Source organism: Ruditapes philippinarum, unplaced genomic scaffold (genome assembly GCF_026571515.1).
Source record: "Ruditapes philippinarum isolate M1 unplaced genomic scaffold, ASM2657151v2 ctg197_1_1_1_1, whole genome shotgun sequence".
In the NCBI taxonomy this organism is placed as follows: domain Eukaryota; kingdom Metazoa; phylum Mollusca; class Bivalvia; order Venerida; family Veneridae; genus Ruditapes; species Ruditapes philippinarum.
This window is the reverse complement of record NW_026863178.1, coordinates 25,975-40,546: the sequence shown is the minus strand read 5'-3', so window position 1 is coordinate 40,546 and position 14,572 is coordinate 25,975. Positions and strand designations below refer to the sequence as shown.

General features: G+C 32.2%; 1 long non-coding RNA gene across 1 annotated transcript; it reads left to right on the top strand.

Moving 5' to 3' along the window:
- Window positions 1-1,705: 1,705 nt before the first annotated feature.
- On the top strand, window positions 1,706-5,315 carry LOC132721362 (uncharacterized). The gene is made up of 2 exons (XR_009624455.1): window positions 1,706-2,018; window positions 4,948-5,315. It is a non-coding gene; the product is annotated as an uncharacterized LOC132721362 (long non-coding RNA).
- The last annotated feature ends 9,257 nt before the right edge of the window (window positions 5,316-14,572 follow it).

Below are 14,572 nucleotides of genomic sequence, written 5' to 3'. Positions count from 1 at the left end.
CAGACGGTTACATGTTACTGGTTGTAATATGTGACTTCATTAGATTTCCTGTCGTTGAGAGAATCAAATCGACAGCTGCAGAAACAGTAATACGCGATTAGAGGCTCAGGCCATGTTTAAGATATGTTGCTATCAAAAGGTTTTGAAAACGGACAAAGGACCTCCGTTTCAAAGTTGCGCATTCAGAAAACTTCCTGATGGTTCGGGATTTAAACATAAATGAATTATACCATTGCACCCACAAGCAAATAAAATAGTTGAGAGATTCATGGCGATGTGTAATCGGAAATTTAAAACAAAATTACCAAAATAATATTTGACAACAACAACATAGGTATTTGATACAGGGATAGTGTATCAAAAACGAAAAAGAAAACGCTGATAAGAAATGTAGAGCTCAGCCAAGTAATTTGAAACTTTGAGATTGTGTGCTATAATAACTGGAATAATCGAATAAACTTGAAACAGAGTAAGAACACTATCTGTTTTAAGAAATTAACACTTTTGGTTTATTTTAAATAACCTTATAATTGGTTCTTGTGTGAAAAAATCATTCTCTAGATAACAATGCTAATTGTTTGTGATAATAATTGAATTTGTTTGGTATTATGTGACATTACGAAAAAAAAGAAAAGATTTGACAATCAACAATCACATTCTATTTATCATTACTTCGTTAAAGCAGATGCCCATTAAACTGAATACTAGTAGAGTGAATCGCATCAGTTAATAAACTTTGCTGAAAAAAGGAGAAAAGTGTATAACAATAGACTTTCTAAATAGCTTATTTCATACGAATAAAATATTTTTATTACAATATGTTTGTGCTGTTATATTTTAACTTTTGATGATTTAAGGTAATTGATTTAATTGATTAATTCTAACCTTAAGGTAGCGGTGGATGAAGTAAGCAAGTCTACAATATAGATTAAGCCACGCCTTAAATAGCAAATATCGTTATTGTTACTGTATATATGTTTACTTGATGTTTGTGAGTTTGTGAGTGCATACTTGGATGCAACACATATAATAAAATATATAAACCATCCTTCGGGTCTTGTTTAGTTTGTATGGTAGTAAGCCATCCAAATATAAAATATAAATGTTGAAGCATCTTTCATTGGTATAGGACCCGTGATTGACAAAGTGTGGTTATTGGTAGAATAGACCCCTTAATCACAAGGGAGGGGGTGTCGTAACTTATAGTGTTAATTGAAAAAGCAAAACTAACACCTTCAAATAGGACGAGGAGGAGTGTGGAACTCGCAGATCTTGGTACGAAATATGGTTGAGTACGTGAGTATATATTTGATAACCTTGATTGGCTGTAACCCGTTACGGCGAAGGGCCCATTGGAATTTTGAGTGATTTCTCTAGAAGCAGCTATTGGTGCTATCAATTGGAACATTCTCGGCTATTATTCATAATAACCTCAGAAACAATACGGATTGAAATAAGTTTTACCACATGGTTTCAGATGTTAACAGAAACATGGAGTGTAATCTTCGATAATGTGAAACGAATATATATTTGACATCCACATGAAAAAAGTCTGTTTCGATACAAATGTGACTAAAAATACGTCTGACAACAATTTTTAATTTAGATATACCCCCTGATGCACACGTATTAACAAATCCATTTTGTCAACAGGTTTCGGTTTCTACAACCATTATAATAAGTATATAAATAATGCACTGTTTACATATATATTTATGAATTAACCTATCTGGGTTGACTTTTACTTGATATATTGGAAAAAAATAGTCAACAGCTCCCGGCATTAAATTAACATTTACTTTTATGTTTTGTTTCTTAGCGTAGGCTAGACCAGAATACCCGTTCAGTGTATTCATGAATTCTATTTATTGTGTTCGAAGTCCTCATCCGAAGCCTGACGGAAACAGCCGAAAAGTTACGATTGTGGTGCTGTTGGCAACATTGAAGAGGTGAAACTAAACAGTTCGTAAGACAGGCAAGTCAATGCATTCGGACCTGGTTTACAGACATCAAAATAGGTAAGTCACCTAATTATACTGTAAAGGTTCTACAATAACCTCTCAAAAAAGTAAAACACCAGAAAGTATTACTTAATTATTTTGTACACAAATCACAATAATATAAACTAAAATGACAATTATTTACAAAATAGCCAAACCTTTAACAACAATTACGCTTGAAAATGCATTTTCTCACATGAGCTTTTGATGCAAAAACGAAAGTTGGTTTTCCCAGACATGTACAGAAATTACCCACAATTCGGCGGGTACTAATAAAAGGTCAAAGTCTCGTTTTCTAACATGACCAGCGATTGGCTGAAAGAAGGGCACAGGCTAAAACGCAGTCGGTTATGCAGACAATATATGATGTATAGTAAAACGGAGTGTTTCACAAAACTCACACAATATAGAAGATGTTAATGAAACAGATAAAAGCTGTTTAGGTTTGTTTTTAAAGGTTAATTTTAAGATATAAGAGATTTATAGAAATTAACATTTAATAATAAATTAGAATTTTAAAGGAAAGAAACATTTTATTTATGATTGTTTAGTATGATAATATCAGGAAATAATAAATAGTGATATAAAAAGGATTTTTGACATGTATACTTTGCTTGATTTGAATTGAATTTTATTGCAGGTATAATGTCTAACATCAGTTTTGGTCATTTTATTAGCAGAATTTTAATGAGGACAATAAATTAAAAATAAATTTAAGGGGCAGAACATATTTTATTTGCTTTTTATACATAGGTCATAATATATCGTAATCTACAAGTAACCATACAATAGTAAAACTGATACACATATAAGACAATGTTATTAAGCATTTATAGTTATTTAAATCATTGTGGTGCAAATATAGTAATATTATTATCATTAAAATACGTAGTTATCATATCAAATCACTACCCAGTAAACATTACATATAGGACCGATGTCGGGGCGATATTATCTGCAATGTCGGCCCGATTTCAGCATCCGAAGTCGGCCCGACGTCGGATGTGCAACCCGGCTCAATGTCGGCCCGATATCGGATGCCGATATCTGTTTACCGACTTACAGCCGATTTTTTTACCTACATTCATAACATTTTTTTTTCTTTTCTAACGCCTTTCTTTGCATAGGGGGTTTTAACATGTAACAGAACATACATTTATTTTGCAAAACCTTTTAATTACATCAGCAAAATTAAACTTTCATATAAACATAACAAAGATACTCATAAATACTTCAATGTTTAAAAATCATATATGTTTAACTTACAATTTTTCTTTGGAAACACACATAAAAACTTAAACATTAATGTTTACATGTTTCCTATAAAGGTCAGTCAAATAAAAATGTTTGAACAAAAATACATAAGTCATAAGTCTGGGTGGCAATTACAACCTTCTATAGTAATACTATTTTTGTTTAGATCAAATAAGCTTAACCCATTACTTCATATACACGCCTTTTAACGCCTTTTTTCACCCCCCCCCCCTTTTTGTTGTCTCAAATGATGAAAAAATGCCTTATTTAGGCCCCTAACACTTGTTTTTGTTTGAGAAATGTTGTTAAAAAAAGTGACCTCTTTTTCGGCGCGGCCCCAACCAAAAGATACATCAGGGGGTTGCCAGAAGGGGGAAGTGCCCCCTTCTGTTTGGGGGGTTTGAAGGGGGGCGGAGTCCCCCTCATCGCCAAGAAAATTTTGGACTTGTAATTTGGGCTGTTAATGACCCCAGATTGATCATAAGGTAACGTGTAACCAACGCTGAAAAGCATTTGACTCTATCTCAATCCATTGCGATGTTGCAGCACTTTGAAATAAATTTTGATGGAAAATATCAACGCAAAATAGTGATTTTTGGCAATTTTGAGATGTCACCTCGTTGCCATGGTAACAGAAAATTTATGCCTGAGCATGTTGTTGCAAGGGCAATGGTCCAGTCAACATTTGTGCCAAGTTTGATTAGTGTTGAAGCAGTTTTTATAGTATTATAGCAATTTGAACTTGTCACGGGAGACTTTTCAATGAAAACAGCCATTTTTCACAAAATGCTCATGAAGTAATGGGTTAATGACATTTTTCTTACTTGTTCCTTTGCTTTTATACATATATCTGCATAAGAAGTGTCAAGCTGTTATCTTTAATATATATTTAGTAACTGTATTTTAGATCTTGCACATTGATTCAGACTCCGATGAACTTTAAAAGACTGTAGTTGACTTTTCACATTATCATGTTGTATAGAACAGTTACTAAAACATCACTTTGTAATTTGTAAATGAGTAAATAATGTCAGTGTAAATTGTGGTCCCTTCTTATATATATGAACTTCTTCAACTGTTTTATAATTTTCTAGATGTTCTTGATTTTCACCATTTCTTGATCAAATGAAAGATGACCTGTTTCCTGCTATGGATTTTCACTTCGGCAACTGTTGCTCTCTTTTTCCATCACTACATTCTGTAGCAAAAATTGAAAAGAAACCTTATAAGAACCTTATATATATATTCATAAATAATTTATTATGGTTCTACCGTATTTGTGTAACTTTATGTAAAATGCTGCAGTATCGTAATGATTTCTTTCAATCAATTTAATTTACGTTATCATCTTACTTCATTTCATTTATCATCAGTTTTTGTTATAAGTAAATACAACGTATCAAAACTAACGTATCTCTAGAGAAGGATCTTCAGTGGCATGATTTTGGAAGACGTTTATTTATTGGTGGTTATTATGTGGCGTATATTTGAATATATTTGCAACGCAGTATTATGCGGATGTGATTGAATTTTTGTTCCACGGAATGTATGGTGTACTATAGTGGACATTTTGTTTATTCAAAGAAGCACGTTATTTTATTGGAAACCGACAAAGGTCGAGTCTTTTTCAAGGGACTTTAGCATACCCTTATGTTTGATTATCATGGAACTTACCATGTTTAATACTTTGTAGCTTCTTATTTGAGGACACACCCAAAGATGACACGGGCCCTCCACACGTATGTCCATGGCTAAAGGGTGACGCATGCCCTTGTTCAGGATCCTATCAACTGTGCCAACACTGTAGGAAGTACAGTTACGCTTGATAAGATTTTATACAAGATGCCCGCCATTGTGACGAATTTTGTTCAACAACGCCACCACTTTATTGAAACATCATGACAGAAACTTTACGGAGAAATAGACTGAGATACGTTGATAGTGTTTGGAGAAATAGGCTGAGATACATTGATAGTGTTTGTTTGCGTAGTGATTTTTCATATATAATCATTTTTCATTTATAAATATTCGTTTCTTGTAAATAAATTTGTATATATTTTCTGTTCTGAGTTGTTGGTTGTTTTAGATAGCAATTGTGGTCGGTCTGGTATCCCATCGTAGTCCCTATTGTGACACCGGTACAGACCGGAATATCTGTCGAGTTTCCGCTAAACAGTTACCCGAGAGCTGGAAAATCCCCTCTATGCCAACAGCCAGTGTTTGATTCTTTTTCTTGCATATTACATGTCAAATATTTTCAAAACAGAAATTATGAAAACTGATATATATATTACGCACTTTTTCCTTATAGTAGCATATGAACATACAACTTCATTCATACAGGAAAAATGACGTCATCCTAAGAACGTGATTCATTCATAAAAGGCGCGCGCCAATGACGTCATTTAAAGCACGCGACTTGTATTACATGGGGGTGTAAGACAGAGTTTTCCAGCACCGGTGTAAACGGTAGATAATCCTGTCTGAGATGCAATTAAGAAATATATATATTTAAAGACGTTTTCTGGAGTTTTCATATAGATCTAGACATATAGGCAAAATTAAAACTGTTCAATAGAAATTTTTAAACTTGGCTTGTTGAACAGAAACATTTTAAGCGAAAAAAAATTTGGGTCACCGTTCTCATTTTTGACATATCTGCCCTTGAAATGGACTTTTTGTTAAATTCAAGGGCATATAATTTACAATGAATGGTAACAAAACAATTTTTCTTCCTATTTTCATGAAGCTTATCTTCGTTTTTGTTGATATGCAAAATTTCAAGAACAAACTTAGAGTGGGTAGTTTTTATAACAACTTCTCCTTTTAACCTGTGCATTTTTTCTAAAAAAATGGACTATTTTTAAGAATTCAAAGTACCTTTATTTTCATTGAAAAAAAAACAAAAACAGAAACGATGTAAGGAATTGCATGTTATTATGTATTGTTCTCAACAATAAAAAGAAAAACATAATCCAGAAGTAAAATCAAGAATTCATTTAAGTAAGTTTAAGTTATCTGCCCTTGAAATGACCTCAAATAAGTAGAAAAGTCTGATTCAGGGGTAGCTAACTCAACAACGAAAACGGTGACCCCAATTTTCTTTTCGCTTAAAATGTTTCTGTTATCATATTCTAACAACATGCCAAGTTTAAAGAAATTCTATTGAACAGTTTTAGTTTTGCTATTATGTCCATATGAAAACTCCCGAAAACGTCCTAATATGTTCAACCGGCGTTTGCATATTTTACATGTTAAAACGACGTTTGCAAGTTAGACCATACGGGGAATAACATGGGTTATGTCAAATATAACTTTGCTAATAGAATTATAAATGAGTTAGGGACGGGAATGGCATTTTAATAGACATATTCTCTATTATTTTACCTCAACATGTATTTCCAGGGAAAAAATTGATTGTAAAAAGTAAAACCTACCGGCGTTTGCTTTGCGAAAAGAACAATTGTGTCGAAGTGTTCTAAAAAACTACTAAAGTCTAGTAATGTGTACTCACATAAAATAAAAGCTTAATTTACGCCGGGTCCTACGGTCTATGTCTTATTTTTGTGCTCGCAGTGGAAAAAAAGATATCTGCAAATAATTACCTGAAATTGGGTCCGGCGTTTGCATTTGTGGTCACGTGACAAAACTTGTTCATCCAGGGTGTTAACGATGAAAAAAAAATCAAACGGCTTTCTTATTTTTACATTAAATCTACTAACTGAATACGGTACTATAATTTTTCATTTTTTTTCCAAACTTGAAATATTCATAGGTCAACTCTTAGATATTGTACTTTTCATTTTTTTTATAGAATTTTGATAGTGATTTTAAGTTTTTATATGTTTAGAAGTTGCGGAGTGCAGTGACGATAAATAATGATTAGCCTTCATAATTAATTTCTTTAAGTGTACTTTATATTTCTCCTTTTTTTCTTCTTGTTTGTTTGTTTTTTTTGTTGTTTTTTTTTGTTGTTTTTTCAATTTTCTTTATGTACAAGTTAACACGCTAAACTTCTTTTGAGGTTTACAACTTTACATAATCAATTTTGACATTGAATAAACAGACGAGCCTAGACTATTTTAAGTCTTTCCTAAATTAAAAGACAGTTTGAAAATTCGCCATACTTTCTAAAACTTGATAACTTTAAACATAGGCAAATCATATCGAAAATGCAAAAGATTTTGTTGTAAAGATAACGGATCAATACTTGGAGGTGTTGATAAGACATAATTAAGGACAATTATTTCTGACTACAACGAACATTGTCATGGAATGAAAGCAGATAAAAGTATAAATTGTAATGAACTACAAAATTATTTAGATAATCTTAAGAACCCGCTAGACGTAATTTGTATACATGAAACTAAACTAATTTAACAACAAGTTCCATTTAAATTGAAAGGCTACCAAAAGCCAGTTTATAAAATAAGACTGATTACAGATCACCCAGGCGGCGGTGTATGCATATAATTATGTCGAAAATGATATAACTTTTAAAGAAAAGATTACAAACTAGAACTATCGCTGAATGCGATTCATACCCCCACCAATGTCCTTGACAGAAGACGACTTGGAAAGGTGGTTAAGAGCCTAAGAGGATAACTTTAGTGGCACAAATATATATACATAAAAAGAAATTATCTCTGGTGAAAAAAGACTAATTGTACAGGTATTAGTATAAATATATATTGTCAAATCATGTTCGAAACAGTTACAAATAACCTTTCATTTTCCCAATTTACTAGACATTTTCTAAGTCAATTTTTGACCTTCAAGTGTGGCCTTGACCTTAAGCTGGCACAAGGGTAAGATGGGTTCTGCACATTGCCCAGTTGGGGTGAACATTTGAGAAAAGTTTGAAGAAAATCCTTCCAATAGTATAGAATTTATAGAGCGGACATAACATATTGTCTAGTATTCATTGATTGTATGTAAATTTAAAGACTTAAAAAGGAACATAACTTTGTCAAAATGCAATACAGAGTTATGAAACTTGACCTGCATATCTTATTTGTGACACCTTATATATTTTTCAAGTTTCAAGCAAATACCTGTGCTAGTTTCAGAAATATTCAAGTACATGTTAAAATTTAAGAACATTTTCTAAGTCAATTTTTGACCTTCAAGTGTGACATACTGTCTTATATTTCATTGTTTGATTTTTGACCTTCAATTGTGACCTTGACCTTGATCTGACACATGGGCAACATGGGTTCTGCACATCCCCTTGTTGGGGTGAACATTTAAGCCAAGTTTGAAGAAAATCCTTCAATTGGTATAGAATTTATAGAGCGGACACGAAAATTGAGACGGACGGACGGACGCGACAAAGCGAATCCATTATAGCCCCCCCCCCCCCCCCCAACCACATTTTGTGGTGGGGGTATATTTATGATAGTAATATAGAATTTGTAGCTATAGAAGTAATAGGAATAAATGAAAATTTCACCGTTATAAACTATTATGCACATATTATCAAATATTAACTCGTATGATAAACTAAGATATTTATGGATATAACTTAAACAATGCTATAATAGTAGGAGATTTTAAATCTTAAACATGCATGCTGGAATCATGACGATAGGAAGGATGCTGAGTCTGAGGAATTGCTAGATTTTAATTGACTATAATTATTGTTATTTAAATGACGGACGCAAATGTAACGACAGTTAGTAACTGCGATTCCCACATAGACTCCGCGATTGATCTTTCCATAGTTTCATCAAATTTATTTATTTTATCAGAATTTTTAGTCATAGATGATACTTTGGGTAATGATCACCTACCTATAATCACTTTAATGAACGCTGAAATTAATAGACAGTATTAAACTGAAGAGGAAAAAAATGTTAAAATAATTAATTTTCAAAAAATCTTAATGTAAAAGAAAACAAAATTTAAATTTATGTTCGATAAAATAAAAGCATTAGGAGAAATTTAAAGAGAATTTAATAGTTTTCAAGTAGTAAATGCCAGAATATCAACCATTGAACGTTGGAACCTGAAAGATAGGACGAAAAAGGGAAATAAGTAGTGAAAGGCTTCTGAAAGGCATTTACAACTGGAAAAAAATACATTTCAATAGCGTAAACTTTATTTGAAAGTATCATCCATTTTTTTATGTCAATAAAAAGCATTTTTAAGACACACTTCCATGTTTTCTTAATCATCTTATGGCATTTTTAATGGCACATTATGCCTCGGAAATCCTATCATTTTTATTTTTTTTGTTCAATTCTTGGGATCTTGTTACAGTTCTGAACTGTCCTTTTTTGCAAATGGTATAATCATAGTGCATTATCATTTTGTATGGATGTCAAAGTACTACATTGTTTACATTTTTCTCCCTTCATAACACATTGCTGCACGTTTAGTGCTACTTTAGTTTATATTTTTTTTCTAAAGATTTAAAAAAGAATGCGGCATAACGAACCTTTAATAAGATTGTTTTATTTAATCTTTGTGGTTGATGACTGTTAATCATTTTAATGATTTTGTACGTTACTAAAATTTCACTCAAACTTAAATACCCTATAACTTTCAAAGCATTTTTGAAGGTATGGTTTGGAATATAAAATGACGAAATGTTGACATTTACGAATCGTATGATAAAAGGATTTATTATAATGAGAAAATATAAGTTTTTGTGACTTAAAACTAAAAATATCACATCTCATCGGGTAGTGTGGTTATCTTCAGTCAAAATTCACGTGAAGTAAAGCTTGCAAAGGGCCAGACATTTGTAAGTATGGTCCTTTGGATGTTGACTTTGAATCCATAACATTGATTTACTAGAATACAGTTGGGATATGTTAAAAATGAATACTTACCGTCTGTCAATTATGTTTCCTGCGCCGACATGTATATACTGGTACAGCTGTCGACGCTTGAACTGCTGTCTGCCAATTTGATTGTACGGTGTGGGTAGGAGATTTTCGTTTCCGTTTTCTCACAGCCTCTTGATATTTAATATAAAGCATTTACACATGATTCGATTTCAGGTCTGTCGCTCATCCAGTTCCTGTTTACCGACTTCGTTAAATTTTCAACATTAGATTCTAATTGTGAATGGTAGGAAAGTTTCGTAACAGTTTTCTCACAGCCTCTTGGTATTTGTGTGACCTTGACCTAAGGAAGGTCAAATCTGGGCTTTGGACATCATTTCATTATACTTAACAATTCTGCCAAGTAGTTTCAATTTCCTTCCACCGGTTCAAAATGAGCAAATAAATTTGAGAAAATAGTAAAATTATATACAACGACCAGAGAGTGCAAAAATCTATTGTTAGCACAAGTGGCATTGACCTTATGACTCCAAACACTGAACCACCGAAGGCATGTTTCTTCCAAATATGAAAAAATATCATTAATAGATAAGGGCTGTACTATAAGCAAATATTAAGAAATCTTTTTTTTGGCACCCTTGACCTTGACCCACTGACCCATAATTAAATCCAAAGGAAGACAACAGATGCAAGTTATTTTCCTACTAAATATAAAAGACATATATATCAATAAATATAGGCTGTATGGGCCAAAAAGTGTAAAAAAAACTATATTAAGCACTGTTAACCTTTACCAAACTTGCCCCTTAATCAATCAAAAAAAAAAGACTACACAAGTTATCACCTTACCAAATATATCAAAAACATCAGCAAATGTGTGGAAATTTCTTTGGCCTTAACTTGCCAAGATCATGTAGACCGGGATTCTATGATGTCACAGTACTTAATGTTTATCAGAAATATTTAGATATAAAAATCATACATGAATGAGATTTTTCTTCTAAGTGAAATTTTTTCCAAAACACATGAATGAGATTTTTCTTCTAAGTGAACTTTTTCCAAAACTGTTTGTCAAAGATTTATTTCGAAAGATCCAATTAAAATGTCACTTTTTAAACTATTTCAATTGTCTGCCAATTTGGATGATTTCAGAGGAGTTTACTACGGCATCACAGTTATCTCCAAAAAGCAAGTATGGTCAAAAATTTTCAAATTAAGTTGTGAATATCTTCCAACAGCTAATTTACTATACAATTCGAGCTATATGAACAGTCAATATGCAAGAATATTGGATTATAACATATTTGTATTAACTGTGTGAAAACAATTAACCCATTACCTCATATATATGCGAAACAACACACTTTAAACCCCCCTTTTATACCTCAAAAATGGCCTGTTTGGGTCCCAAACACATATTTTTGTTGATAAAAAAGTGATCACTTTTCGGCGTCGTCCCCCATCAAAAAGGTACATCAGGGGGGGGGGGGTTGCCTGAAGGGGTATGTGCCCCCTTCTGTTTTGGGGGTTTGAAGGGGGGCCGCAGTCCCCCTCATCGCAAAACAGAATTTGGACATGTGACAGGCTAATAATGGCCTCAGGTCGATCGTAAGGTAATGTGTAACCAACGCTGAAAAGCCTTTTACTCTATCTCAATCCATTGAGAAGTTGAAACACTTTAAAATCAGTTTTGATGGGAAAAAAACAATGGAAATTTTGAAATGTCCCCCATTGCCATGGTAACAGGAAATTAAAGATTGAGCATGCTGTTACAGAGGCTATGGTCCAGTCAACATTTGTGCCAAGTTTCATCAGTACTGAAGCATTTTTCATAGCAGTTTGAATGTAACACGAGGCTTTTTAATGAAAACGGCCATTTTTCACAATATGCTTATGCGGTAAAGGGTTAAGGGAAAAAGTAGTCAAATATGAAGATTGTATACAATTGTTTTCTTATAAGAAATTTTCTTTATTCACAAAATTAAATTTATTGGCATGCTATGCGATTTAGTGTCACAGTTTAAAGAAAAGTATCATCAACATAAGTTGCTTTCACATGCAGTCAAAGAAAATGTAAATACCATGATATCATAGAAACCGTGATATCATAGGAACTGATTACCGGTATACTTTGTATTGGTTACTTAGTGTTATATTATGAAGCCATTGGTACAAGAAAAGCAAACTTGCTGGTTCAGGTTTATCTCATACAGACAGACAGACGGACAAATAGTCATTTTTAGGACAGATGTCCATTGTCAATGTTTTCAAAAACGTTGTGTGTATTCCTAAAAAATTAAAAATACTTACTTAGTCATTTTGCCATTAAATAAATCATCCCAACTTCAGCAAAAAAATCATAAACGCTTCAATTACTTTAATTTTCTTTATTATGTTAATTTTAATGTGTAAATCACATTTCAAATACAACTGATTATCATATACAAAATGTAATTTCATTAACAAGTTTGATACATTCACAAAATTGGCATTTAAGGACAACAAGATGGCCGTGGTGGCCTTAAAATCGCTCACCTGTATATAGGCCCCTGGGCCAAGGCCAATTAAACTTGAACAAACTTGGTAGACACCCATTAGAAGATGTTTCATGATCAATATCTAAGCTCTAGTTTTTTGGGGTTGTTATAAGATTTTTTAAGCTTAACCATATATATATATATAGGGAAAAACAATACCCCTCCTCCCTGTGAGGGGCCAATTTTGACCCCAGGGATTTTATTTGAACAAACTTGGTAGACACTCACTAGAATTTATTTCATGTTAAGTATCTCAACTCTAGTTCTTTGGGTTTTTTATAAGAGGATTTTTTAAGTTTTTACTATACACATACAAGGAAAATCAATGACCCCTGGGGCGGGGCCAATTTTAACCAAAGGGCCCTTATTTGAACAAAGTTGGTAGACACCCATTAGAAGATGTTTTATGCTAAATATCTTAGCTCAAGCTCTTTGGGTTTTTAAAATAAGATTTATTAAGTTTTTACTATATACATAAAAGGAAAAACAATGACACCCTGGGGCGGGGCCAATTTTTACCACAGAGCTTTGATTAGAACAAACTTAGAGTAGACACTTACTAGAAGATATATCATGCTTTATATCTAAGCTCTAGCTATTTGGGGTTTTTAAAAGAAGATTTTTTAAGTTTTTTCTTTCGGTTGCCATGGCAACCAGAGCCCTGCATGGAATTAAAGTCTTTGAACAAATTTTAAAGTTGACGTCCAAAGGGAACATTCCTGTGAAGTTTGGATGAAATTGGCTTAGTGGTTTATGAGGAGATGTCGTTTAAAGTAAAAGTTTATGGATGGAAGATGGACGGATGAAAATTGATCACAAAAGCTCATCATGTCACTTTGCGACAGGTGAGCTAAAAACAACAACAAAACAACAATTGCCTTCTGATATATTATGAAAAATATGGTTTTGTGAAATTTAATCATGATTGCCTATTTAAATAATCATAATGTATCAAAGTCAATTTGCTGGCAAAATATGGTATCCAATATTCAATAACATCTAAGTTGTATAATTTCAAAAAAAAAAAAAAAAAAAACAGGAAAAGAAAAAAATCATGAATCAAATATCAAATAATTAAACAGACCACACATAGATAATGAGGTTAAGTCACTGTATAACATTTCAACACAGGAACTTGAAATTCTGTCAAAAATAGCAGTATTGTCAGATTTAAAAAAAAATCCCATCCTTATATAAAATAAGTGTTTTTTTTTTAATATTGAGACAGGATATATTTTTTTTAAATATTAAGACTTAACTGCTATTATTGACAGCATTTCAAGTCCCTGTGATTTCACAAAAATAGGAATATAGGTTGCAATATATATGAAGTAAAAAAAATAATCATTTATATAGTACATGGGTAAATTAAAATGTCTTGTTGTAAGATGTGACAAAATTTATGGTAACATCATTTTTTGAACAGCATAATACAATCAATTTTATCACTTGCATAGTAAGACAATACAACTTTTATGTAGTTTTGAGATCAAAAAGGCACTTCAACTGTATATCAACTATAATTCTTAAAGTGTGATGAATATCTAAATCAAAGAAAACAGCTAGCTACATAATAATTGTGAATGCACTTTATTTATAGATACAACTGCAATATTTGTTTACAGAGAAAAGTATCTAAACTTGATATTTTTTGCTCCTTAAAATGTATAAAGCTACATCGTACAAAATGATTTTATAAAATCTATCAACAGTAAAATTATATTGGTTCAATAATATTATGGTCGATTCTCTTAAAGAGTTGTAACATAGAATGCCTCTGTTTATTAATTTATGAATATTGTATGTGAACAGAATAAATGTTCTTTCTCCTCTGTTTAGAATTGATTTCCTGTGCCATTAAATTTCAAGGCAATTTACTTCCATATTCTTTCATGAAGGGATTTTCGAAGTATTCTTTTTTTTTAAAATTCAAACAATAATTTTTGCAGCAGATTTATACATGTAGTTTTATACACTTTAAGTCTTTTAT